At 36.4% G+C, this 27,481-nt stretch overlaps 1 protein-coding gene and 2 long non-coding RNA genes across 8 annotated transcripts in view; 2 read left to right on the plus strand and 1 right to left on the minus strand.

Moving 5' to 3' along the window:
* The window catches only part of LOC135160377 (ETS-like protein pointed), a 107,483-nt gene that overhangs the window by 61,100 nt on the left and 18,902 nt on the right, over positions 1 to 27,481 (minus strand). Inside the window, exon 1 of one of the 5 annotated variants that reach the window (XM_064116868.1) lies at positions 11,405 to 11,589. The exons of the other annotated variants lie outside the window; for them this stretch is intronic. The gene's annotated coding sequence lies outside the window, so the exon portion shown is untranslated. Of the gene's footprint in view, positions 1 to 11,404; positions 11,590 to 27,481 lie in introns of those variants that run through there. 5 annotated transcript variants of the gene reach the window in all.
* On the plus strand, positions 1,406 to 6,287 carry LOC135160383 (uncharacterized). 2 transcript variants are annotated; one of them, XR_010298551.1, is made up of 3 exons: positions 1,406 to 1,545; positions 4,671 to 4,788; positions 4,866 to 6,287. It is a non-coding gene; the product is annotated as an uncharacterized LOC135160383 (long non-coding RNA). The 2 variants fall into 2 exon arrangements; XR_010298550.1 differs by lacking the exon at positions 1,406 to 1,545 and adding an exon at positions 3,170 to 4,569.
* On the plus strand, positions 22,772 to 24,435 carry LOC135160384 (uncharacterized). Its single transcript, XR_010298552.1, has 3 exons — positions 22,772 to 23,213; positions 23,322 to 23,674; positions 23,926 to 24,435. It is a non-coding gene; the product is annotated as an uncharacterized LOC135160384 (long non-coding RNA).

A 27,481-nucleotide genomic window follows, 5' to 3' on the forward strand; every position in this document is an offset into this window, starting at 1 on the left:
TAATAAATAATTAAAGTTGATAGTTAAATCGTTTTTATATTATTGAGACAATCCCTATCCATAATCCAATACTGTAGGGTCCAGGATTGCATCAAGCTTCATTTCATAGTCGAATCCAGGACCGATTCAAACTCAGACGTTAATGTTCCCTCCAGCCCATACAATTGTTAGGGCCATAAATAATGTACCGCAATGCACCCAATTATATTCCACTAGAGTACTTCAAGGAGTTATCAATGATAATTAATTATTGGGGAATTATCGGGCGATTCGAAGGGTTGATCGAGGATTGTCGGTGATGGCTCGATCGGGACTGGAAAGTCCAGGCTAGAGACTTAGTAAATCTTCAAAGTTTATTCAAAATTGGTTCAACCTTGAGAATCTAGACTTTAACATCTCTGAGCAAATGTCCACAAGTGTTCACACACATATTCATACTGACGATCTTTAAAAAGATGATTTTTGAAGAATTGTTCATATGTTTGAGTGTTTCCAATGGAACTTAGCGCATTGAAAGAAAATGACGGTTAAAATGCCCTCGTTAGGATTATTTGAAAATCAATACATAATGTCAAATTGTTATTACAGATTGCATGCAAAACAGTTGTTTAATAGCTACCAAACCCCATTACCGCGGTTCATTTATTGTTTCCGTAAAGTGATAATTATGTTTCATCCTAATAAACCCATTATTTCAACAATTTATTTATTTTGGCGGTTTGTGATCACGTGACCTCTCCAACCGGCCGTTAACTTCATAATGTGAATCTCATTTACTGAATTAAATTGTTTTTCGATGTTGAACATTTGCACGGAGAGGGAAATTCTTAAAAAATTGAATGATTGTTTCGTAATCTGTACAGAAAGAAATTTTGAATAAAAATTAGTCCCCAAATCACAAAAATGAGACTTGAGAGTAATTTTTGTCATAAAACTAACTTTCGCCTATCGTTTCGCCCCCTGGTGGTCTAATTTCTACTTAAAATTTCATTACCTCTGCCAATCAAAAGGATATTCAGTCGAAATTACGGAACAGTTACGCATTTTTTCCCTAAACATTCCACACTTTTAAAAAAAATTCTGGACTTTTTCTTGAAAGTCCACTGAAAAAGTGCGTAACTATTCCGTAATTTTGACCGAATATTGTTCTAACTGACATATTACGGAACGGTCACGACATTTTTCAAGAATTTTTCTCTCCGTGTGAAATCGTCTGAAATAAATTCATTGTGAACTGAAATTAATAGAATAATTTTTTTCTCCTGCTGAATAATCAACAAATAATTTAACTCGTGTGATACAATGAGGTCGACTAGCTCGATCCTCTCGGTCTAATACCAATGACGTCAGCGTGTCACGGCTCGCCGGGCACGAGTCGCGCCATTAACATCTACACCGAGAGACGCACGAATCCCGAGTCTGTGGCTCATAAAAGAAAACGACAAGAATGGAGTTGAAGAAAAAAAAAAGCCGTACCAAGAGTGAAAGAATACGCTTTCCGGGGCAACACGAAAGAGCAATTATTTATTTCTACGAGTGTACGAGGTTTGTCGTATTGTTTGGAAATTACTTTTTCGATTTTTTTTTTTCGTATGTTTGTTGTACTTCCGGACGATCCCTCCAAAATTAATTATTCAGTGACCCGATTGTTCTGTCCTCCGTAATTTGTATTTCATTTTTTTTTTTGGTTCCCGCACCGCAGATAAATTTAGATAATTGTATCACTGATTGTGAGAAAAAATAATTCTCTCTGAGAAGGAGTGAAAAATTAATTTCTCAGACTATTCTATAAATGTTCTCAAAATTATTTTGCGCGGAATTTTTTTACAGTTCGATACTCTGAAACAGAGTAAAGATGGGAAATTGGGAAGTTGCAAATATCACAAGCCCATTTATTCCTAAATCGAGTAATTTATGGCTCATAAACTGATAAGGAAATAGTAGATCTCATTGAAAAAAAAAGTTTCTTTAAAAAATTTTCTCTCTCCCAAAAACCGAAAATTTATTCACAACCAAAATGACATTTCCCAAATGAATTCAGAACCCGTTGTATTGTTTAATTTCCGATCATCATCACTCTCAGAATTCTGTAAACCGTTTTACCCCTGTTCCTTTAATGACTGACATTGTCGCTGAACACCTGACCACCAGTCAACGATTTTTATCCCAAAAAAACGAGTATTATATTCAAATACCACTAAAAACGTGCTAAAAATTTCCATATTATCATTTCATTATCATTTTCCCGCAAAAAATCCCAAATATAACATCAAAAACCGCCCCCACACGGGATTCACGTGACCATCTTCATCCATCGTCATTTTCCATCCCACCATTAATTACCAATCAACATAACGTTTCCAATACAATAAACCCTTCAATCCCCAAATGCCCTCCCTCTAAACCATTTCCACAATTTCTTACAAAAATTCATAATTTTGTATTAAATTCCTTCGATTTCAAGGTCACACCACACTATAAAAATCATATCGCCTAACACTCTAACCCAAGTAGTAACTTATTAGTCACATATATTTTCTTTGTTGTTACAGTACAGTTTTACACCTCCCCCTTTCTTACTCCATTCCAACACTATATAAAATTTTCTTCAATTGTAATATTGGTATTATCATATGATTCTTTGACGTGATTTCTGCTATATCATAGTACCGTACAATATTTCGGTCCTATACCCTTTTAACACAGTATAATATTTTAACGAGTATTGCCCCCCCCCCCAGTTATTCTCTAACCCAAGTATTAGTTCCAAGTCGTCAATGGACTCTCTTATCCACCACGATATTTCTCTTTGTGACAGATTTCAACTAGTGCGCAGTAGCAATCGCGCAGAGCGAGTTGAGCACAGATTCTCTTGTCTTTGTGTCCTCGAGGTTATGTACAGTTACAGTACAATGGAGCCTGCTTGACTCGTCAGTTAATAGACTAGGTGTGGAGGGATATACATGTGGCGTAGGTGGTGGTTTTTTTTTTTTTTTTAAACCAGGCGTGGTGTGAGAACCGCAGGCGGGACCAAGAGCACTGTGTTTTTCCTCTGGTTACTGTTGGGAGAATAAGAGGTCACCGCAGGGGGCGCGAGTGTGGGTTTACGTTGGTCGAATAAATGGTGGGAGAGGTGAGGGGGGAGAGAGGGGGAGGCAATATCAGTAGTGGTGAGCTGGTAGAGAGGTGCGGGATTATCGTCGATTGGACAGAGTTAACTCCACCCGCAGTTTTATCTTCATCCAACCTGCGCCCACGCATCTCTATTACATTTGTTAAATGAGTATTAATGCGGATGATTTCATGAATACAAAGAATCATTTTGGTGAAGCCTTAGCGATTTAAAGGTTTTTTATGGATAGAATGATTCATTTATGCCTAACGAAGATCGTTAACTATTGTAGAATGGTAGAGTTGAATATTAAAAAATTGGGAGCGAAGGAGTTGAGTGGTGTACATGGAAAGAAAAATTGTTGAATTTTTGGGAATTTTCCGGTATTGAAAAAGAGCAAAAACAATACGATCACATTACAGAGATATATAATGTTTATATTAATACTATGAGGTTATTGTTTTCTGGAGAGGCCTGGATAGGTCGAGAAGCTAGTGGCGAAATGAACTGAAGGGAAAAATCTTCTGGTTGATGAACGAAATCAAATCACTTCTTTACCGGAGCATTGTTGATGGAATTAGGGAGTGAAGGCGAAGGGAATTGAATTTTACAGCGGATCGTTGCCGAGCAACTGGGAGAATATAAATTTGATCAATTTGTTATGTCTGTCTCCCATTCTGTATCAATCTTTCACAATAGGCTGAATAAATGCATTAGAGTCCCTTCTTCATCGCGAATTTTTCTCAAATTCACTGTCAATTTCGTCAATCAAGAACGACAAATTACGAGAAGAAAGAAAAACAAAATTTTCGGAATCTGAAGAATATTGTTGACCCGAAGATTTCGTCCCCTGAAAATTTAGTGATTTCTGCACGAAAATTTTGCAATGGGGCATGCGCATCTCATACTAAAGCACGAAGATTCAAATATTCAGTTTAAAAAAATATATTCGTCTAATAATCAAAATTTTTTTCGCTGAAGTAGACACTTCAGATAATAAAAAAAATCCTTGGCTGATCTTCATTTAGAGTCACTCGAAGAGCAACTCCCTACAGAGAGAAAAATTCCTTAGAAATTACTTTCCTGTTCCATAATCTGCCAGTGATAATAGTAATCACTAAAAAATTACCAAACAGTTACGCATTTTTTTCCTGAACGTTCCACATTTTATCTGGAACATTTTAGATTTTTTCCTGAAAGTTCACAGTAATTTTTACTGATTATTATTTTGATGGGCAGATTACCGAACCAGCAGGTAATTATTTCAAGAATTTTTCTTTCCCTGTATCGACCGAAAATGGTTCTCTAATTTTTAGCAGAATCAAAATATTATCAGGAGAGGAAATTTTTTTCTTTCTGGGTATTGAGTGTTTTATCAAGTTGACCGGGGCAACATAACTCAGGTAGATTTTCATCGATATGATGGAAACAGTGGCAGAGTAAGGGGATATCACAAGGTACATCGCTATACACACTTCAAATATATACCGTTAACTCCACTCTTCGTCCCTCGGGAGGCAATCAGGCCTATAATCCGATTGTATCTTTTGTTTTTTAGCACTCTGCTGTTCGCCCCAACCACCCGGCGAAAACTTGCTCGAACAACTTCGAGACCTGTTTTCCTCGCACCGCAGCATCACGACGTGCACTCCGACGTGGTACATCGATTCATACACGTGAATAAACTTTTGTATTTATACAAAAATTTTGAAAATTTTCTTTTCATGTTATCCTCTGATTCCTTCATGGATAGCCAAATTACCTAAAGTCGCGATGGGCCATACGCCAAATAAAGGCGTATGAAGGGATTCTTCGGGCTACCGATCGCCAAGACGTGTCCCTGAGGAGGAAGATTCGTCTTTAGGAAGTTTGCACGGAGAGAAAAATCTGCGAATGATTACTGTGCACTAGAATCGAGGTGCAACATGATGGAATACTGGAATGAATGTCGTTTACTCACACAAAAAAAATCCTATCGACACCGTAAATTTTGTTATAAATTTTCTAATCAATGATATAGAGTTTAGTAAAATTGACAACACAGAACTATAAAATTTAAAGGTCTATAATTTTTTATTTGCGGTTAAATGAAAAATTGATAGAAAATTTTTAAAAAATCCTATCGAGGTCGAGATTTATTTTATGGGGACTTTCTTCACTTTTTACTGTGCTACACAACAATTTTTTTAGTAATTTATTGTGATCGGTTTACGATGAGCGTCGAATGTAGCCGATTATTGCCGACGTCGGACTTCCATCAGATTTTGAATTTTTACGAGGCCGATATAGAAGTCTTCCTAAGTGGATAAAGAACTTTACTATGCGGCATAGTAATTTTTCTCAGGTCTGCAGTTTGCGCCGAGATTTTATCGGATAATTTTTATCGGAATCACACACACATTGTCACATTATTCTCTCCGTGTGAAACCCGATTGAATGTAGGGTTGTCCTGAGGAGAGTGCGATCTGTATACGAAAACGTCCTCGCTGGTCAGCCTGAGAGAATTAGAGGAAAGAAGAATTTTTCTAATTTTAATGATCGGAGTATTTGCCGAGTTCTGATTGTCTCTCAACCCTCAAGTGATCGTTGCTCTTCTCCGAACGCACTTCATCGCGAGGCAAGAGATTACCTGCCCCCGGTGTTTTACGATTTCGTGTAAAAACGAGAAATAAAAAAAAAACCTTGTGCCCCCTCTTTTATGAACCTGAACCTTCAATGAATAGAAAATGGGGTGTAAAGGGTCTGCAGCGATCACATAAACCAAGAACTCACTCCCATTAAGGACACAATTTTTAATTATTATAATTTATATGTTGTAGTTTGGCTGGACGAAAATGTTCGTGTGTTCAAACTTTGAAAATCACTAATATCATTTTTTAGGAATTTTGAATTGACAAAGTGTCGACGAATATCAAGAAACCCCTAGTAATTATGCAAATAGAAATGTGGTAATTTCGAAATTATGTAATAAAAAAATTGCAATTAAACAATTCTAAAAATAAGTAAATGTTTTAACCTTAAAAAAAACCTTCTCAACATTAAAAATAATTTATTTTTATGCAAATATCCTAATATTTCACTTTAATCGATTTTCCTATGTGAAATTCACGATTTCTTCACTTCTCAAATTAATACATTTAATTATGTAAGATCAGCAATTAATGTGAGTTCATTAAAAATTCTGGATGCTCCAAATGACTCCATAATGAGAAATGAGGAAACAGGATTGGAATTCTCCGAAAGATCAGAAAAACACATTGGAAGGGTGAGTCAGTGCTTGCAGTTCCTAATTGGAATTTTTACGAATCTCCTCAGCAAAATTGTACTCAAGAAAAGTGAGGAGAAATGATGAGTCGTCAGACACACGCGAAGTATTACTCCCCCTGGAGTTTGCAGGAGTACATTTCATTTGGCATTTAATTAGCTTCTGGGTAATAATAATTTTATTTTTCATTTCACATTCACCATTTTATTTCTCCAGAAATTGATTCTGAGTGAAATGAAACATAACGAGGATGTGAGATCTCGGTGAGTTGTTATCCACCGGTGAATGGACTCCGGACGTTTGATTCCCTTATAACTCACTCGTGCGTCGTCGATATCCGGTTTTAGAGTGTAACACATATGAGGGTTGGGTATTATCGGTGTAGGAGAGGTGTTTGGGTTCTACATCCCCATTACAGCGCAGAAATAAAAGGCGGTATGTCCGTGAGGTGCTGAGGTATTTGACAATATCAATGCAAAATCCGCATTAAATTCTTATCACAAGAATATTTAATTGGTAAAATTATACATTTCTTTGTAATGAGGCCCAGGGTTACACTCACACCTGGAGGGCACAAGGAATCCCTCCCTCTACCTCACCAGATGTATTTTGAGAAAATCCACCCTGAGAAAATGCCACAGGAATTGCAAATATTTTTTATTTGTCGACAAATCCGTGAATTTCATGATGTAGCAAACTTTCGATTAAAAATAAAATACTCTCCTCATTGTGAGTAATAAAATTAGTTGAAAATTCATTTCTGCGAATCAAATAAGTGATATTCGAAAACCAAAAACCGATCTCCCTCAAGAAAAAAAATTTATCCCGTCAATGCAACAATAAACAACCGGAAATCTATGGAACCCTTGAAATCCACAAATTCTAATCAAAGTGCCAGCAATCCCGTACATCCAGCCTTGATCACGATGCAGCTGTTGGCACAGAGAAACTCGAAGAAACGAATCGCGAGAGGAAAATAAGAATGAAGCAAAAATAAAGGAGCAATGAGTAATAAAAGAGTTGAGAAACATGGAGAATGAACGAAAGGAGGATGAAGGGAAAAAGGATGCTGAGTCTTTGCAGCACCACTCGACTTATAAATAAATCTCGATCGCGTGGCTACCATCCCCACTCAGTATAACCGCGCGTTTCTATCCCTACCACTTGGTACTGATCCACGCGAACGTCCACACGACGGCAGTTCGCCGGCGTTTGCTTCGCTTAACTTCTTCTTCTCGGTTTTCGCCTCGGCTCAAAGCCGGTTCAACAGGTGCGCTATTAAACGATGTAACCTCACTGGTGGAGACCCCCCCTCACGTCACCCCCAAGCTCGCTTGAATATGTACATTCTTCTCCTGGTCATAAACCAATCAGCGGGCATTTTTTTTTACTTAATGTCCACGATTTTTCGTTTCCGAGGGCTCATAAAACGAATTAGCTATGACAAAGGAATGGATTTTGGTTGTAAATTAACGTCCATTTGGCTCATCCATATGTTCACTGGTTAATAGTTAACGAATGAAAGTTTGATAAATATTGGTCGACTTGAATTTTGGAGGTTCAAGTGAGTCATTCGTTAATAGTTGACGAATGATTTTATTTCTTGATATTCAAGTCTACCATTTGTTGGTAGTTAATGAATGCTAATGTCAAGTCAGACGAGGGTTATCAAACGTACATTCGTTAATTATTAACGTGAGCGTTTGATCTGGGAATCAATCACTAATCGGTTCTATCAGGGGAGGGTCCATTTGGTTCATTTGGTCCACTTGATGAAATTAATTTACGTAGAGAGTCATACCTTGATTCATTGCATATTTCAAGGTAAATTTACGACTTGATTCAATTCAACTCACGGCAAGCACCAACTTTGACTTTAATCAATAATCACAGCAACTTGAATCAAATTAATGACTGATTGAAGTCGATAGCTAACTATTGAGAGTGCTTGATATGTGTGGACAGGAATGAATCGTCTGTCTATAGTTGTTTTCAGTCCATCTCAGTATGTTATAGTTTTTATAATTTTTCTCCGAACAGTACCGAAATGTTTATAATGGTTTTAATAAATAAAACCAGAGAAGAAACAGAAAAGAATAAATGAACAAGGGCCTTTTGTCAAATGAGTTTTGAGGGTAAAATCTTTGGTCACTAAGAGTCAGTTGATCTGGAGACATCATACCAGAAAGATGTACCTTCTGCGTCCGATAATAAATAATTAAAGTTGATAGTTAAATCGTTTTCATATTATTAAGAAAATCCCTATCCATAATCCAATACTAATTGAAATTTGTCTGTTTTAATTAAATACGACAACAAATAAATTCATCGACGTACGTCAATCCCTTAATTCAGGTCGAATCAAGTCGATCACTAACTGAAACTTTTCTGATTAATGAAATACCTCCAACAATTTGAAAATAGACAATTGCCTAAAATCAAGTCGAGTGATATTTGAATCAGTACTGCTCTTTAAGGCCCCATTGAAGCATCTGGAATTGAAGATGCATAATTAGCCCGGGGAAAAAATATCGAAATGACTTCACCAACTAACGGTTATCAACCAGGAAAAGAATCATCATCTCCTTCAGGAATATACCTCCCAGATCCGTTTTCCATCTCTCTCAGTGCTCCACAAATCCTCAAATTGAAATTTGTGGGATCTTTAATTAACATGAAACCGCCTCATTAGCACGTAAAGACAATTTACTCTGATGGACTCGATTCACTGGCATTCGTTCAAGCTACTGGGCTTTGACCAGTACCATCTCCTTCAATAGCCAACTCCATGGATTATACGGTTTAAAAAAGAAGATGAGAGCAAAATACGAAATCGAAGGGAATGAGATGATTTTTATTTTACTTATTCAGAGTGGAAAAAAAAATAAAAAATGAAACATCTCATATGAAAACATGTTTTGCAAGGATATTTTCTATCCTGCAAATGTACGAGGTCTATTCAGGCGTCTCAGCGATGACCTTACACTTATCCCCGTCGAAAACCTGTTCGGTTTCCCCGCGGTGGCTAAGCGTATACCAAGAGCAAGTTAAAGGCCGCCCCGAGTGTATTCAGATGTACACTTCTACCGCAGCATCATTCCCCTGCGGCACAACCAATTATTCATCTGGATTATGTTATTTTTATTCTTCAAATGCCATAACCAATCAACACCGCTAACCAACACCAGTAGATTATCTCAATTCTGACGGGACGAGAGATGAATTTTATGAAAAATTTGCATTCTTCGGGTGCTCAAGAGTATCATCGTACATCAGACCAGGGAAAATACTATTGATGAAGTGGATTATGTAAAGCTAACCGTGGTACATGAAGCTGTCAACTCGTGGAAAATTAAGTTTAATAATTGACGGGTAAAGAGTTATGATGGAGCAGCGGAATGAAAAATACTCGAGTCAAGGCCTTCGACTTGATATGAATCACCTTGGCAATTGATTTATTTTCTACCGCTATAGACTTCAATGAAGTCACACGAAAAAAGTGCAAATCAGGGTAATGACTTTCTTCAGATCGGAGTGTTGAGTCGTGAGTCAACAACACGGAGGCAATTTTTTTGATAACGGAAATCCATCGATTAGTTGTTGAACCGAATCAATTTGTTGGGGTTCGTCATAAAGATTATGATTTTGTCGAGAAATTTTGTAATTGTAGGAAATATGAGGGGCAATTGGGGCATAATAAGGAAATGACTTCTCGACTCAAGGTCAGTGATTTATCAATTAACAATGTTTAAGCAGCAGACGAGAAAATGTTTGAATAAATTGATTGAACTAGAACTGATTTGAGAAATTTCATTATTCGTAGTTAAATTTCCTTTGTCTGTGGAACGAGTGGAAAATTTTTCGATGAAAATTTTCCTTTTCTCGATCGGAAATAATATTTTGTCACAAATTTCTGAATTATAAAAAACATGGATTTCTCAAAAGGTTTCGTGATACTTCAATTGATCTGAGCTGACTTATCTGAATAGATCGATAACATTGATCTGATCTAAATTGATTGATAACCTTTATCGCAATTACCAATAACACCAAAAGCACTTCCAAATAATCATAACTATTCATATTTCTAAATGTAGAACAGAAAAATTTTGCCGTGAATTATTCGTTTTATAGTTTGAACTGAAAGTCAAGTGTAAACAAAGAAATATCACAGATCGTTAAATTCATTATGTCATTCGGCTAAACCACAAACAACAATTTTTACAGTTACTCATTATATTTTCATTGTCTAGTACCAATGACGCGCGGAAATATTGTACTTTCAAATCTTTCCACTAATTTCGTAATTTAGTTTTACAACCAACTCACTAATCTGTAACAATGAACCTATAAACGCTCCGTAACATTATTTTCCGAAATATTTTATAAAAATTATTGATGAGACGACAAACAGTGATTTAACGTGTACCAACCACTCGAAGATTTACACCGACAAAAACTCTCAACAGTTCAGCATCGTCCATAAATAACATCTTTCATAGAATACGAAATAATAGTAATTAAACCGAAATCTCTAATAAATCAATATCACGAAAATCAATGGTACATTGTGCACAACTTTCATTATTATACATTATAATGGTAAAATTTATTAAAACAGGAAGTGCCACTATACTCGTTAACTCACGAAGAAAACGCCTCCGGAAAATCAAGATATCGAAATATTCAGTATTGTAAAAGAAGAATTCTATCGCGCTTGAGTGTTCAATAAGTTAGAACTCACGTGTGTTATGCAATGCGAAAGTCAAGAAGTCCGGGTGTAAAATATGGTGAAACGGAAACGCCGTTTCCCCAGGATACAACGGTGGTATATTTTTCTTTTTTGAAAAATAAAAAAAAATACCAAATAAAATAAATAAAATCACTGACTGGCCGCCGATTCACATGCGAGATACTGCTCTACCTCCACCACTGGTGACGTTCCGCAATTTCATGAGAAATATGATAAACGTAGCCAAGAAAGGAAGGAAAATAATTATCAATTCAAAACGAATGATTGCACTCACCGTGTGATTAAAATAGACCATTCACTCCAATTAACCGCTGACCAACAACATCTCCACGAATATCAAACTTCCCACAATTGAAAAATTCGTTGAAAAATTTATCCACCACCGTCACTCGTCAATTTTTATCATCACGCTCACCAATCCAAAGCGATCGCTCTCATACTCCACAACAATCGCAAGAAAAATTGAAAAATCCCACCTCACTCCTAAATCCACCGTTCAATCATCAGCGAATCAGACCCTGAAGACTTATCACATTAAACAACACAATTCTGAAAGCCCCAGTAACGAACGCACTCCACAAATGATAAAAAAAAAAAATCAACCAAACCACAAGATGGAGGAAAGAGGATGTGGTCATATCATTCACCTCCCTGTGAACGACATTAAACCAATGAGTATGTGATTTTAATATAGACCTATCGTGATAAGAGAATAAACCAAGTCAGCATAAACTTACCATATCTCTATACTACCATGCTACTGTCAATTATTCAATTTCAATCCAGAACTACACCATCCCCTTTAATTAACGCATTGGGGTGGCTGAGAAATTCAACTCCTCCATTAAACCTGTTCTCAACCTCACATCGCTAAAAAACATTAAAATTTGTTATCACGAAATATTGATACGTCATTCTTCCACCAACTTGAGGCAAAAAAAAATAGATAAATATTACGGACAATTTCTGCGTGTTATTACGGATAAATAAGAGGTGGAGAAGTCCAAAGACTTCGGACAATAAAAAAAATATGAAGGAGAGGGTAGAAGAGGGAGATAGAGAATAATCGTTAAGCCTGATTACGTGAGATTAGAGTATCCTCTTAACCGTGAAACGAGCGAGCTCCACCAAGGCGTTGCACCAGGTTCCACTATAGCAGAAAATATTCCCCCATCATCCCCGCTCCACCACCAACACCACCCCCCCCCCACCTCACCCCTTTCAACATCTACATGTAAACTGTGTATGATAGTGTAGCTGGAGTACAAGAGTTGAATGAAACACGAAGGAGAAATGCTCAGTATCTGGATGTTGGAGAACTGGAGCACAGTATCCACCACCTTTTGAATTTTATGATCAAAGGATGCCAATATAACGAAGGTAGCAGTCACGTAGGCACACGTACGATCATCATGCTCCCGCAATTTTCCGTATCGCTAAGAGAGCCAAAAGAAATGAGAAGAGAAAATATAAATGAAGATGGAATAATAAAAAGAAGAGAATGATGATGATAAAGAAGGATGGAATGAGGGACTAGCGATTACCGGTAGGCTGTTGAAAATTAAAACGTAATTACGGTATGTACGGTAGCTCAGGAAACGCGATCGTTATTGGGAAATGCATCAGTAAATTCCATAGGTAAGGTGCAGCTTAAAGCAACCATCTCAACCATCCATCTCCACCAGAGCCATTTTATTGTGTTTTTTTTTTTTTTAATCGTGGGTTTAACTGATTTTTTTTTTCAATTTTTAGTTATGGTGCTTCCAGTGCCGAGGGCTTGATTAAATATTATCGGTTGATCGACGAGTGCGGGGCGTGAGCCGTTGGATAATATGGAAATGATCGAGTCTTGTAATGGTATGAATCACTGGGTTCGGGGGATTGAGGAGATGGGAGATTTCATCTGATGATTTGGATTCTGACCCAGTGATACTTGGGATTCATTCTCGAGAAGTTGATTATCGAGTTTCTGGAGTGTCATTTCGGAAAAGTCGAGGTAAAGTTAAGATTTGCGGACGGTGGAGTAAAAAGACGTTAGAAAGAGGGCGAAATGGGGAGGGAGGGGGGTGGGATCGGTTAGAGGGTTGAAATTTTGGGAGTGTGTTCATCGAATGATGAAAATTATTATTCTGAAGCCCCAAAATGAGGAACCGTTCGGGTATGTTAAGAGAAAATATCACAGATGTGGCGTTAAAATAGAATTTTATGAAACAGTTTTTCGAAAATCATTAAAAATAATCGAGAGTCAAATAAAAATATTAATATTCCACCCATCGAATGGCACATGGGTTACTTGTAATAATTAAAAAGTGACGGGCGCCTGACGGCAACGCTGTCGGTTACTGCGCACGCCGCGCAGAGGGCGCTGCGTGAGCGGGAAATTCAAACTCACAAAACTGATCTCCCACGTTATTAACGTTATCAAACATAATTTTCCTTGGCCCATAATCTTCATTAAATTTTACTTCACTTCCCGATTACCTGCGAGACCAGAAATTCTCAGTTTCACTTACAAAATGTACGAGATATGTAAACCAAAATAATGAAGAAATTGCCGAGAAAATCGTCCCGCGATTGACATCTATCAAATCACTTCCCAAGCACCAAAGAAATGATGAAATATTAGAAAAAAAATTTTAGATACGAAATAACGATATCTCTCTGGATGACTGGTTGGACTATACAAGAAGTAGAAGATCTGGTGTGGCTAGTTTTTATCTATCCCTGACTGAAGGTAGGATGAATGAACCCGGTAATTTGTTGGAGGAACGGGGGAGAGGTCTCAACTCCACAACTGCCTATCCCCCTCCACCCCCCCCCCACCCCTCACCATCCCACTCCCCCTGGACCCCATTATCTGCGGTAATATCTGGTGTAGCAGCGCGTATGGAAGCCCATGTACACCGGTCGTGATAGGTGCCTCATGGTGATCTTTTTCAATGTAACATTGCCTTTACCTCCACTCCCCAGTTGTTTTCAACCAACTTGGAACAATTTTTCGACATAATGCAACAGTGTAAAACTATCGAGACAGCATACAAGCTGTACTTTACCATCCGCCACCTGTATATATTCTTTATAATCTTTATCTTGGAATCATGATTTTTACGATCTCAGTGAAAATTAAACCAAACAAAATCAGAAGGCAAACGAGAGACTGATTGAGGTGATTTCACCTGCACTAAATCTCAGTTAACAATCGTTATTCGCATTATTTATTTATTTTTTTTCTTATTTCATTGCCAGAGAGAGGGCTAATGAGGGGCGAGAGAATGTTGTCCGAGTAACCAGTCCTTTCAGGAGGAGCTTGAGGGATATGAGGTGAATCCATAGAGGCGCCATAGCGACGATATAATTTATTTTAATAATTATGAGAAGGTAATTAGGAAGGTCGTGACTGTTGTGTTTTGTTGCGATTGGAAGTACGTGTGTAAACAATTATAGGTTGGATATTCATTAGTCTGGGGGATAGGGTAAAAGTTTAGGACTTTCAGAAGAGGATTTTTGGAAATGATTAGTTTAATGTATTAAAGATCATGAATTTTTTTAATGATTTTTTGTGATTCTGTAATAGACGGCATAAAGTTTTTAATTTTTACGAGATTGTGCCTATGATCAAGAGGATAGCATCAATATTTACAATTTTTTATCTGTAATTTTCGAATGTCTAGAAAATAGATTAGATAATTGTTACTGAATTAAAATGCAGGATTTTCAGACTCATATTCGTTGAATATTATGGTAATTAGCGGGAACTCGTCGGTTTCCGAAATGTGCATTCACATTCTCATTTTGTTGATGAATTATGCGTTTTACAATACGTAAAATAAACATAGGAATTGTCTTCAACATTTTTATGATCGATATTGACTTAGAAATCATTTATTATTTCCGTTCATCAAGCACTTGTCCCTGAGGCATTTCAAAAAATGATTTTTATTCCGGAATCATCGAGTCTTTCGTCAATCTGACAATAAAAATAGTGAAAAATTAAATCCTCCGGTTAATTCTACTACCTCGGCATCTCACTAACGAAGCAATCATTCCATCAGTAAAAAATATGTATTGATTTTATTCCCGTAAATAGTATCTTAATTGGATCGTTATAACTACAACTTCTTATGCATCGATTAGAATATTAATCCCAAGAATTGAATATCTCCGAAACGTGGAATGTCTCGACAGGTCTTGAGCTGTTCATAATTTTCCGCACCATAATTTTTTTTTTCTCCCAAAACAAGCAAATACTGTTCCCAAAATTCTCAAAATCCTCTTCTCCTTTTCAGTGCAGATAAATCACGCGAAAAAAAAAATCCAAATGATTTCTCGAGAGCTCCTCCTTCATCTCCTCATTATTCTACCCCTGTAAATGACACTTGTCGCATCTCCTTTGTTCTCATCCCCTGGATTGGAAATATACCATCGCAGTGTCTTGTGTATTCGAGCAAAAAAGGGACCTAATAGCCATCTGCTGGCGGCATACCAAAGGTGGCATAAACATCGGTAATAGACGCGTCCTATCGAGTCCTTCTCTCCACTCAAGAGCATTAAGACCAACTCAGCTAAATGATGCATAAACGTTTTGTGTAAAAATGAAAAATAGGGGAATAGAGAGGGAATAGGAGGGTAGAAGGGAGGGAGAGCCGTGAAAGCACCAGCTCGAATCCTTCTAGGTGGATTATAATAACGCGTGTGATACGCACACTAGTGGCAAATGCTGGAGGTTGAAAACTATGGGGTATGTAAAGAACAGAGTACATGGTAAAGCGTAAAGCGTAAAGCGGTAGAGCGGAAAGGGAGGTTAAATAAAGATGGTCGTATGGTAGTATAACCTGGGGGCCTTACCAAGCCTTTATACCGTGGGTTGGAGGCATGATTACCGTCCGCGCAATTATGTCTCCAGCGGTCTTCCAGCCACGCATACGCGGGAGAGGTCGTCAGGTATATTAGAACACAAAAGTTATTATGGGGAATTATTCTTTAGACTTATTTTTTTATTTTTTTTTTTACGTGTGAGGGCAAGTCCAATGTGTAATATAATATTTTTGAGGTTATTTTGGTGGCATTGGGGACAATGGCGGTTGGTAGGTTTTTCGACAAGATTTTTTTACTAATGTTGGAGGAAAAAGTAGTTTTTAATGGGGCGGAATAAAATGTTTCGATGGAAAAATTGTCAATATTAGGGTTTTAAGGAATTGGAGGGTGAGACGCGATTTAGTTTTGAGGAGGAAAAAAAAAGTGATTGAAAATCCGAGAGAGAGAGAAGAGAAACTCAATTTTTTTTGTATTAAAAACGTAGTGTGTTAGATATAATATATGTAGATATTGTTTAGATGTTTAGTTATGTATTATTTTATTTATAAAACGAAGTGGTGAGGAATGGAAAAGTGAATTTATAGAATTCCGTGTGAAAACTTCAGGGGAAGGGATTGGGAAATTTATAGATGAAGCCGATGAAACAATTATGATGATTTCATTTGCTATGAATACTAATGAGAATGATGATGCGTGAACACCGCAAAAATAATAAATTAGACTTAAAAAAAATATTTTTTAGTATCCATTGATCGAACCCTATAGCGTCTCCTCAGCTGTCAACCCTAAAGTATTCCAAATTTTTTAAAACCTCGTACGTCCAAATTCAATGAAAGATGTGTTCCACAACATTTTAAATGAAAAAAAAAACGCAGAATCCTAATTTTCACCCTTGTCCGATCATTTCCTTCCTTTTTCCGATCCAATCAAAGAAAAATTACGAATCATTTCCGTAATTCCGTAATTGTCGAAGCATTTGGTAATTTTTATCAAAACTTTCCTTGAAAAATTGCGTACCTTCGCGTAAATTTTCTTAACTACTTTCTAAATCGACTAATCCAACTCAAATTCCCTAAATTTAACTGAATATTTTCCACCCTGTAATATCCGGAAAACCCCAAATTGTTGAATTGGGCGTGAAAAACAACTTTCCCGGTGATTTAAAACGCAAGATAAATGCGAAAGGTAGACATTTAAGTAATAAATGGCGTTAACCAACGGATGTAAAAGGTCGCGAATGAACTGTGAAATGCACAGGCATCCTAAGTTGAATGACTTCCGGTGGTTGAAACGTGACGTAACTTGTGACAGCCACTGTACCGGTGTATGCCTTTGGTAAAATGTTGACGATAAAATGGGAGAAGGGATGTAGAATAAAGTGGACAGGTACAAACCAGGGGGAGAAAAACCCAACGAGGTTTCTAGTGGGGGAGTCGAAGAAACCGATGGTGAAGCCGGGGCCCTCGTTCCCACGATCTTATGAATGAACTCGCGTGGCCGAAGTTGGCAGAGGGAGTTAGGCACCTGAAGGAAAGGAGAAAGGGGCAGGGGGTGCGGCGGGGGGTGATGGGGGGGGGGGGTAACAGAGAGAGTGTACGAGGAGATCGAAGTCCAAACGGGACATGAAATTGTAAGAGGAAACTGAGAATTGGAGTTAAAAGGAATGAAATAGCCGATACATACATTACTAGTTACCAATTTAACGTGTTATTTTATTTATGATCCTAGTACCAAATGGTAGAAAACTATTCTGCAAGTCAGCGCTGAGCCCGAGGCAATGCTCCAGCTGAATGCGTTAAAAAAAATATGTAATTTGCGGTTTAGAGCGTTTGAAAATTATTCGGGAAATAGAAAATAAAAATTTTAATTTTTTTCGACGATGTTCGATATTTTTTTCAAAATTTACGTCTCTTTGTTCATTTTTCTGGAAAATTATACAGCGTATTGACGTGAAAAAATACAACATTTTTGAGTTTTCCTGTTATTTACTGGCTCGAATGATTTCTATCCGTTTTTTCCAGTTTTGGGATCTGGAAATTTCGGAGGAAACGCGGGAAATTGTACGCGATATTTTGACGCTATCGAGTCGTTGATTTTTGAAAAATTTCAATCCGTCATATCAAATAAAAAGGGTACAATGTCACCCGGAAAGTGCTCACACTGCAGGTACTTTTGTCAACAATTCGCCATAAAAATTTAACCAGCGACAGTCGATCAACTATTTTATGCAACGACAAACGGAATAATTTTCATTCCTCAACGGACTAAAAAATTATTCCACGTCCTGCGATACCCTTAAATTGAATCAAACTTCACAACGTTGAGAAATCAATTGCAATCGTTCCTGGAAATTGAACAAATTTCTAACAGTGCATGTATCATAAATCGCTCTCCCATCGTAAACCAAAAAAAAAAAAAAACCTGTTCTTCTCTTCAACTTGTGTAATTTCGCACGCAATTTCAGTATATCATTCGCATTGCTGTACTTTTATCCTGGATTAAAGTGAAAATGTGTTTTTAATGGTGAATGAGGTACCAGCCAATGGATTTCGCAGTTACTTCATCCGAACAAAAATATAACAAGTGAAATGCAAAAGGGAGCGGAGGGAAAAAAAAATGATAACTGGTTCGATCATATAATATTTTTGGGGGTCCAACCGGTTTCTTTTTTTTTTTCTTTTTTTTTTTTTCACCGAAGCGTGAGAAGACGGTGGGATTTTAATTTCGGGAGGTAAAAATCGTATTCCGTGGACCGTTGAGGTAAATCAAAGAGAACGGGAGAGATGGGTGGTTTGGGTTATATGGCCTCGGCAGTCTGTAAGCTCATGAATGAAACCCAATGAAGAGTCGCGTGGCGCCTCTGGTGACGTCACCACAACCTGTTGCTACCTGTTCTGTGTCCCAACGGGTGGCCTCCCCCCCTCCTATCTTCCCCACCAACCCTCCACAATTCTTTATTGCCAACCGGCACATTAACATACCTACCCATGGACAAAAACACAAGTGTGTGTGATTTTTTTTTTTATTTCTGCATTAAAATACGATGTTTATCAATTCGAGTCAATTAAATCGATAACGAGTATGAATGTCATTTGGTGATAAACCTGTGGGGTGAGGGAGAGAAGTCGTTTCCAGTAAAAAAAAAATTATTGAGATAATTCTTAAATTTTTTTTTCACTTTCATAGGGATGTGCAGATGGAGGAAAATTGTTTATAAAAATTCTACTACGAATACTAAAAGAATCCGAATTCGTCAATTGTGAAAAAAAGTTAATGATGTTAAGGTAAAATTTGACACAATTTTCCTGAATTTTTAAATTTTATTATTAATTTAATTTCAAGTTCAACGTAATAATCTGAGGATTTCTATTACAGTAATTAATACCAGTGATTATTACGACGAATATCATAACTATTCCATGTTGATTGGCAATAATTAAGAATAATTATTCATAATGATAATGATTGCGGCGATTAACGTGGTCATGAATGAACGAATAAAAATTATTTCCAATGAATGAAAACAGAATAGTGTTGATGGTATTTTCATGAATGAATGAGCGAATGAATGAATCAAACTGATTGTGATAGTTCTTCACATTTTTACGAAATACCCCTTGAGAAGTGGTATCGAGGTCAAATGTGGCAAGTTTGTGTTTGAATGAGAAAGGTTCTCATTTATTTAGCAATAGTCCAACGACCCCCACTACTTGTTCACCGTCCAGTGATCATATTTCAAATCAAGGCGGTTGATAATACAAGAGAATAGCACAAATGGATCCTATTTTATCGACAGTTGAGGGCTGCGATGGCACTGCGGCGCCACCTGTCGATGCAAACCGTAAACTTTTCGCCGAGTTATCATGGGAATCGGATGGTAGAGGGCGAGGGCTGTTCACGAACATTAGAGACATTTTAATACGTCTTTAGCTCTGATTGGCTGCGCCATTCGCAACTATTCCCGCCAATTTATGAACTGAATTCTTTTCAAATAATAAGAAATTGTTCATAAAAATAGTTTTCTGCGTTTGGAACCGATCATTGGGATGGAAATACTCTGGATGATAAATTCATGACCTAAAAAAAAGCCACAGGAGCCCAAATTTTGAGAGCTTGAAGCCTGAGATCAGTTTCAAGACGTGAAAGGTAAGGAATTATTACCAAACAATTAATTACAGCCGGAGCTATTTGACTACTCAGTTCTCAGCTTCTCTACCAGTTCGGTTCATTGTTTGGTTTCATCATGAAATCGAGGGCCAAATTAAAGGACCGTTAGGTTTTCTAATAATATTTTCCAATAGATTCTACTGTGTTGCACTTCAACAGTGTTTTTATACTCAATTTATGTTATTCAATAACTTGAAAAAATAATTCTTTTGGAGCCAAATATTTCACAGGCGAATTGGCAATAATTAAATGATTGGCAACAAGAGGTTTATCGGTTTCAATAATAATTTGAGCCTCAAGAAAGATATTGAACAGTGTTAATTGGCACGACATCAATTTAAATAAAAAAAGTGTCGATATTACACCACCCTCCCCTATTTATTTCCACAACGCAATAACGACAGATATTTTGAAAGAACCGCCCCTTTTACTCTAACATGGCGCATCTTCCTTCTCTTTCTCTGTCTCTGTCTCTCTCTACTAGTTTTATTAAAGTGTCTATATCTAGCAGATCTACATCATCATGAGAGACTAAGCGTTGGGGACAATAGATCAACTGAGACATTCGTCATGAATGATTCAGAATTTAATTCGATATAAATCGATAGAATGACGCCACTCGATATTCATAATTATGCGGTTACATTAAACAAAATGTCTTATGGTTTTTTCAAGAATTTCTTAACATTTCAATGCTCTCACATCAAGGAAAAATATTATTTACACGAAATATCCATTTCCTTGATAGAAACAATTATTTCTGCGATATCATATTTCCCCAGTGAAGTAATTCCCAAGTAATCCGGATTAAATTTCAATTATGATAATTGCTTTACTAGACACTCAGTGTCGGGCAGAGGCTCCAGTTAAGCCCCACAAATAATTCACAAATTTGCGAATTAAATTGCAATTCCGCCCTCAAGACGATAAGAAATTTTGGTAAAATACTGAAGTTCGTGGAAGATCAGGTCATTGAAGATCGCAAATTATTGGGAGTATCAGACTTACAGGGGAATAGATCAATTGGAGAAATACAATTGTGAAGAAATGAATGTTTCTGTTAAGGGAATTAATTAATGACCATATTTTTATTCTTCAGTGCATAAACGTTATTCACTAAACTACTTTGTCATTTAGTCCGAGAATTTATCGTTTTTCAAGAGAAGAACTGAAAGATTAGATTACATTCAACGACTTTATGAATATCATGGAATTTACATCAAGTTTTAATAGTTTCAATGAAAATTTAACAGATAAGAACAATAATCAAGAGTATCAGTAAGATTTATTTTCAGCTGAACTTTACGTGGGAAATTGTGATAAATTTTTTTGGTACAATCGATCCTCAAACCTTTTAATTCAAACTAATTCAAAGAAATTTTTTGCTCCATTGTTCCAGAAGCAGAGCAGAATATTATAACATTCTGGTGAATAAATTCCTAAATTTTCAAAATACTCATGTCCAATGCAATTTATTAAAAATCCCGTGACATTTGACAGTAAATATTCATATTGAATTCTAAATTGAAATAAATTACAAAATGCCCATCTTCCTGTCATGAAAAATCCTGAAATCTTCCTTTTCCTAAATTATGAGTAAACCCTGAAATTCCATGATTTTTTAATTTGCAAATTTTATTCAGTGCCCCTCTGTTAAAAGTTCATAATCAACTATCCACAAAATTTAATTTGTTCTGAACAATATCCAATGGGAGTCCATCCCTTCATGGTGACGACAGTTTCGTTAAGATCGATTCCTATAATTACCTGTAAGTATCGACGCCCTTGAAACCCCCCTCTCATTGATATTTTTAAACCTTATTCTTAATTTGGAAACAATTGTCGAAGGTTTGTACCTCAGTATACGCCATAAACTAGGGATGCGAAAAAAAATGGCATAACACTTTATTGATGTCCATGTGACAATCTTTTGCCACGTGACAGAAACGTGATGATTTTACCATGTGACCGTCGTTTTCCATCTAACTACCGATATCCCAAACAATCCTAATTAGAAATTCAATAGTGTTTTCACAGCCACTTGTATGGATCGATAATCATAAAGCGATACCATAAGAGTCTGTGGTATTTTGGTTCTGCGGTTTTCTAACATTTCTTGCCACTACTACTAATTTTTCAAATTTACAAATATTAAATATTTTAAACGCAATTAATAATCATAAGGTGCACGTAATTCAATAGAAGTTAATAAAAACTGGAATTTTTTCACTGAAAATGGTCGAGCAGCTGAGATGAGGAAATAAATATAATTTTCCACACTATTAATTATGAATTTAAAGACTTAAAGGCTGATTGGATGAAAATCGAACAACAATCGTTTTTTTTTTCACAGAAAATTGTTGCAAATTATTCCGAGAACTCAAGACTACAAAATATGGTCCAGTTTGCTTAGAGCAAAGTTTTTTGTCAGTTTGTAAAATCTTTGGATGATGGGTTATATTTTGATCCTTTGGTCCACTAGAATATTGGAAAGATTATGACGAGGGTTATCAGGAAGGTGATTTTTCCCATTTTTCAAAGGATGATTTTTCAAGCTCTACCTATTATTTATTTAGCCCCGGATTTCGAGTAGAGAAGTAACAGATTAGATCGGCAAATTGCTTTATACATTTCAACGATGTGATGGGTATTAGATTCTATTGAGAGTGCTTGATATGTGTGGACAGGAATGAATCGTCTGTCTATAGTTGTTTTCAGTCCATCTCAGTATGTTATAGTTTTTATAATTTTTCTCCGAACAGTACCGAAATGTTTAGAATGGTTCTAATAAATAGAACCAGAGAAGAAACAGAAAGGAATGAATGAACAAGGGCCTTTTGTCAAATGAGTCTAGAGTGTGAAATCTTTGGTCACTAAGAGTCAGTTGATCTGGAGTCATCATACCAGAAAGACGTACCTTCTGCATCCGATAATAAATAATTAAAGTTGATAGTTAAATCGTTTTTATATTATTGAGACAATCCCTATCCATAATCCAATAGATTCCTTTATCTTTATATGGCATCTTAATAGGTGACATTTTTGTTAGTGTTATTAGCACGAGCTTTGAAGTTGAGATGATAGTCAACCTCATCCCCCAGGTATCGTCTATGACGACACAGAACACTGTATCAGGGTATCCTGAATAATGATATTAAAACAATTGTCGACGATGACTTTAAATTTTATTTTCCGGGAAAAAAATGGAGATCAACGATCAAAGGTTTAGTTCTCCTACTCCAACATCTGGCGTTCAACCCACCCACCAAGTCACGAATAATGGGAAAATAAACATACAAATGGAAAGGAGTCGAGGACCTTTATTTGCGATTGGAAAATATATTGACTCAGGCACTCAGTAAACTCTGTATCTTAAAATTTGAGAGCAGATCTTTGGATTTTTTAAAATAACGTGAGAACTTCATCCGTCAATGCTCCCTGTCTGATGTTGGGAGATGAGAGTGGCCATCGAAGATGGTTAAAGGGACTTCAGGGGGCTCAACTAAACCACACCACGCACATCTGCGGTTATAAGTTTCACGCAATATGCCAGACACCTTGTGTATGTTACCCTTAATATTTTTTCGGTGGCAGCCATTGGCTTCACACACTCACAGGGCTTCGAGCCCTATAAAAATCGATATTTTCACACGATCCAGAGAATAAAGAGAGTAACAAATTTTTAGGACAATATTTATCGAGTGAATATCGAAGAATTTTTTATTCTGAAGATTAAAAATTGCTGACCCTGGATATCTAATTGGGGATTTAGCGGATAGACGGAATTACTTATATAATTTCCGTTTCTTTCAGGTAAACTTAATGGTCACGTTGGAATTACCGCACGGGCTTTTTGTTTATTTTTCGGGTCAAGGGGACGAGGATGAGGGGAGAGGAATACTTGCAATGCGATCTGAAGAATGAATGGAAGGCTTCGAGGAATTGACAATTCGAAGTAATCTGGGCACTGAAGCTGATTACAAGGAATTTAATGCTTTTAAATTTTGTTTCATTATTTATACAATACCATCTGTTGAGTGAGAACCACGTGATTGAAATTTTTGGCTGTTTGCGTATTGTTCCGTTAATGGCCCAGGGTAATGTTACAAGACTATTTTTATCGAGACTTTCTTGCAAATAAGTTTTGTATAATAATTTTGTATGAACTTATGAGAACTTCTTTAAACTGTATTTTTTTAAAACGACCATTATCAAATAAAATTTGAAAAAAATCGAACAGATAACCAAAATCAATTTTTTGATGATAGTCATCTGCAGTTTATGATAATAAATTCGATTGAAATTTGAGGACAATCGTATTGATATGGAATTTATGAATTTCAACTGAACCAGAATATTTGTGAATTTTACTTTTCAGATTTTTATCACGTGTTTCGAGTATGAAAATTTTGTTCCTTGAAGTTAAATCAGATGTTGAATTCGAGGAATAAATGAATTTAGGATCAAAATGATGCTATTTCAAGTCTGAAATCAGTGAAACAGTGAATCTGAGTATTACCAGTTCAATAAAAATGTAAATAATCGGGAGAATCATAAATTAAACATACAAACCCACCAACTAGCTTCTGATTGAAAAACGAGACAAAAAAAAAATATATATATTGTGATGAAAATCCTTCGTAACTCTGGGCACGTAAGTGTTTCTTTCTACCTCCCTTGGTTGCTACCACCCTCCCTCCACCCCACCCTGACTCGCGGTCAGGTATCCCCTCACTCCATCCGGTATACCCGTTTGTCTTGAATAAATCGGTAAGTTATATACGTCTCCTTCTGCCCTTCCAACCGAGTCAAAGTGAATCGCTTCTTGGAATGACAAAACACCTCTCTCCGTATCTCTTCTACCAGCGCAATCTCGATACTTTCTTTGTCGATCTGTCTGTGTTGGTTTAACGACAAGGGCGTGACCTGAGAGTGAAGAGGACACGCTATCGAATGATGAATTTCGATTTGTCCTGTTCGACTACTGAAAATAAAAGTCCTTGCTAATTTTTTTTTTTAGAGCTCAATTTATGAGATACTTCCTTCCGTAAAAACTTGAGATTCAACAGGGGATTTGGTGGTGGTAAGGAATGAAGTCAGACAGAATTATATTTATAAGTCAAATGTCATTAACACATTGACTTAGTCCATGGGATTGACCGTTCAGAGGATTTTAACGGCTGATTTATTAGAAAGTCTCTGATCAGGTAAAATTAATGGAAATTCTCTGAGTGGGGAGAACGATCAGACATTTGAGAGATTTTGTGGTGAAAATGTTGAAACTAATTTGTCATAGATATTAACATTAATTAAGGGTTGACGAGTATAGCTAATTATTTTCATTCCTTCAAACATTAATTATTTATTAGCTATTTTTTATTTAGCACAAAGCTTATCAGTTTATGGAGCTAATTTACTGGCTATTAATTGCACTCAATCAAATGTGGAAAACTAAATTACTATAGAAATTATCCGATTAATTTAGGGGTGATTATCTCTCCTGTTCATTAACATAAAACTGAATTCATCTTGATGGCACTGAGAAGAATATTTTTAACAAATATTCATTGACTCAAAAATGTTTCGTTTGTTTCAAAATTAAATTGTGTTTAATTAAATCCTTTGACGGAGGGTGAGGGCCTCATGCGATTATGTTATCAAAAATGTGAAAATAAAAGTTCTAATGAAAAGAAAACTACTCCGATTTTTCCTGTTTGCTATCGACTTTAACGAAAGAAAACCAGGTTATACGGAATAATAGAAACATTATGCAAAGTACAATTCCATCGTACAATGGTTATAAACATCTTCGTAAAACATTCTTTCTCTTCTGACGTCTTTTGAATCAATCCCTCCCTCGATATCAATTTTCAGGATCATGTAACAATGAAAACGATTCGTCATCGATACACAAAACAGATACTTGGCAGAAGATTTGTTTCTAATGCGGAAAAGCAAGAGTGTTGAATTATTCACGCGCACGGTGCGTCCAGAGGGAAAATTTAAACGCCACATTTAACGAGATACATGCGAGCAGAAGGCGTTTAAAAATAAAATTTTCACGTTATTCTCTCATAGTGTATGCCCGCCGTACATTCAACTCTTTCAGCGCGAATTTATGGTGTTTGTAATAATGAAAGAAAGATTTATAATTTTTCATTATGAAGAGAGAGGGAGAAATGAAGAATTTTCATTTTTAATTATTTCTTTAATTGATAAAAGGAGTCAAAATCCTGAGGTTCGAAAATTTCCGGTAGTCAAACAATTTCAATTGTTTATTCATAAACAAGAATTGTTGGAAACAACAATTATTCGTTTTCAAATACAATTTCAATTACTAGAGATTGTCATAATTTATGTGTTGAATTGTTCTCATACAATTTAATTGAAAATGTGATGGAATGTAGAATATGATCTCAGTTAAGTTATAAAAAAATCTTGGCTATCATTAAAGTTTCTTAGAATTGATAAGACTAGGTTTTGATTTCTGGTGACATTTGCCTCCGGATAGAACCATAATTTCTCGTTCCATATTCCTAATAAATATATTTAAATTCTCCTGGATATAGTGAATCCTTTGTGCTGTGAAGCACAAGTTAAGTGGCAAATTGAATCTTAATTGAGAGAGTTGCAGATAAAATAGATTTCATAACAACAAGCATCGAAGACTGGAATAAAGCCTTCATGAATGGAATTTTTATAGATCCAAACTGAAATAAAATATCTTGATTGATACTTTCCGGTGGTTTTTTTTCGAAGACACCGTTGAAAATCTACGATAGGTTGCATAAATAAAAGCACTGAATTAGGTTGAAATTGTCTCACACCGACATTTTTTCTCTCCATTCTTGATTCACCAGACACCCAGGGAAAGGATCGATTTCATCACATTATATCGCTGGGAAAAAAATAGCTCAACGGATGTACCCACCCCGCCTGTCCATAACGAACGAAAGAACCAATAATAGTGGCGAAGGATTACAAATTTTACATTTTGACAAGTTGAGATGAAATCAGTAGCGAAGGGGTAAAACGAAATAAGTTGACATCTCTGAATTTATCCACTTTTTGAGCAATAACTCCGAATCTAAGACAGATACCAAATTTTTTGTTATATTATTTATTGTAGTTCTCAATTCACTCCACAAAAAAGGCGATTATCAAAATTTTTGTATCTCTACTACATTCGGAGATATTTATCAAAAACTAATCAATCCAAACCAGTCCAAAGTCTCGTTTTATCACTTCACTACTGGAATTACAGCGATGGAAGGAGTTAATGGCTCGAGATTTCGAGGATGAACTTTCGAGGCACATAAGCTTGGAAGCATTGACAGTGACAGTGCATGGGGGATACTTGCCAGAACAC

Source organism: Diachasmimorpha longicaudata, chromosome 3 (genome assembly GCF_034640455.1).
Source record: "Diachasmimorpha longicaudata isolate KC_UGA_2023 chromosome 3, iyDiaLong2, whole genome shotgun sequence".
Classification (NCBI taxonomy): Eukaryota; Metazoa; Arthropoda; class Insecta; order Hymenoptera; family Braconidae; genus Diachasmimorpha; species Diachasmimorpha longicaudata.